The following is a 2104-nucleotide window of genomic DNA, read 5'->3' on the forward strand; positions in this document are numbered from 1 at the left end:
GAGTGGATAATAGCGAAGCATTCTGTGCACAGATTGGGACACAGCTGTTGCAGTTTTAAAAACAGCTTTTGATAAACCTCTCAAAGATAAAGGCAATTGGGGATGTGGAAGCAGCTGAACTCATCTTCTCATCCTTCATGGGGACAGCTACTCAAAAGTGAACGTCCAAACCATCTTGATATTATATCATGCCCAAAGCATTAGAAGGTAAATGAGCTTATCAGTTTGTCGATTCTTCCCCTTCCACCACCACCTCTTTTTTTCCCAAAGTTTCTGTATCACAGACTGAGGACAAAAGCTTGAATTTGAATTAAGAGTTGATTATAGGACAGTAAAGCAGCCCGCGAGACCACCTGGCCTCCCAGCGACTCAGGGCGCCCTTGAAAGTTCCAGGATCTCGGAGTTATGGCCGGTCGTTTGCTAGGCGGCAGGTCCCGGGCCCTGGACTTACTCCGGGACCTGCCGCGTGTGAGCCTGGCGAACTTAAAGCCGAATCCCAGCTCCAGGAAACCGGAGAGGCGACCGAGAGGTCGGAGAAGAGGTAGAAAATGTGGCAGAGCCCACAAAGGAGAAATACAAAGAGGAACCCGGCCTCACCTGGGCTTTGAGGGAGGCCAGACTCCATTTTACATCTGAATCCCAAAATACGGGTTTAACGAAGGACATAGCTTCAGATGCCAGTATAAGCCTTTGAGTCTCAATAGACTGCAGTGTCTTATTGATTTGGGTCGTGTTGATCCTACTCAACCTATTAACACAGCTTGTCAATGGGAGAGGTGTGACCATCCAGCCACTTAAAAGAGATTATGGTGTCCAGCTGGTCGAGGAGGGTGCAGACACCTTTACAGCAAAAGTTAATATTGAAGTTCAGTTGGCTTCAGAACTAGCTACTGCTACAATTGAAAAAAATGGTGGTGGTGTTACTACAGCTTTCTATGATCCAAGAAGTCTGGACATTGTATGCAAACCAGTTCCATTCTTTCTTCGTGGACAACCCATTCCAAAAAGAATGCTTCCACCAGAAGAGCTGGTACCGTATTACACCGATGCAAAGAATCGTGGGTACCGGGCAGATCCTTCCAAATTTCCTGAAGCGCAACTTGAACTTGCCAGGAAGTACGGCTACATCTTACCCGATATCACTAAAGATGAACTCTTCAAAATGCTCTGTATGAGGAAGGATCCAAGTCAGATTTTCTTTGGTCTTGCTCCAGGATGGATGGTGAATATGGCCGATAAGAAAATCCTAAAACCTACAGATGAAAATCTCCTTAAGTATTACAGCTCATGAATTCCCATTCGAGAAAGCAAAGTTGTTAAGGAGAGCTGGAATAGGGACCGAAAGATGTGTATTTGTCATTGCATTTTCATTATGTATAACTTTCCAGATGATGATGTTACTTTTCAGTGTACTCAGATCTCTCATTTTCATTTAAAATTAAAATGGCAGGAAACAAGGACTGCATAGAGAAACTGAGTCTGTGTGGGTTCTGTCTCAAAGATACAAACTCTCTGATAGTCTATGGAAAGTAAACGACAACTATTTTGAAATATTTCTCCTTTGTTTTTTCAATGATCTTTTCATCCAGGACTTGTTACTGTTACAGATCAGAATGAATATACCAGTGGAATGGGAATGACCTGTAGGCCTGCTCTGCCAAGGTGAGAGTGGAGGGAGTGAGTTGGTGACTTAATCTGTAGCCTCAGGGAAGCGCTGCTACCCAATGTCAAGATGGTAAAACCTCCGCCCGAAGAGTAAGATCAGGATATATGCTTAAGGTGTAAGGCTGATGAGTAGCTGCTAGGCAGATTTGCTAGCAACATTGAAGGCGAGAGAGAGAAAAATTGCAGGTGAATTTATTTTCTCAAATCTATGGTCAAAGTGGACAATGATTAAGCCATTAACGTATTTTTCTGAAGAAGGTAAGTGCTCTAGTTTAGATTGATATAATTTTACTTACCTGACATTGGAGACCTTCATCTTTCAGTCATTACAAATGATTTTGAAAAAACGGCTCGAATATTATTTGAGCAATAAAAACAATTGGCAACGTGAGAATTAAACTTAGTTAATATAAAAGATTCAGCAGTTAGTAAGATGTTT

General features: G+C 42.5%; 1 pseudogene across 1 annotated transcript; it reads left to right on the forward strand.

The window, feature by feature from the left end:
- Positions 1-405: 405 nt before the first annotated feature.
- On the forward strand, positions 406-1460 carry LOC108307743 (annotated as a pseudogene). Its single transcript, XR_005201074.1, has one exon. The product of XR_005201074.1 is annotated as a 39S ribosomal protein L15, mitochondrial-like (transcript).
- Positions 1461-2104: the final 644 nt, after the last annotated feature.

This window comes from Cebus imitator, unplaced genomic scaffold (assembly GCF_001604975.1).
Source record: "Cebus imitator isolate Cc_AM_T3 unplaced genomic scaffold, Cebus_imitator-1.0 Scaffold80, whole genome shotgun sequence".
Taxonomy (NCBI): domain Eukaryota; kingdom Metazoa; phylum Chordata; class Mammalia; order Primates; family Cebidae; genus Cebus; species Cebus imitator.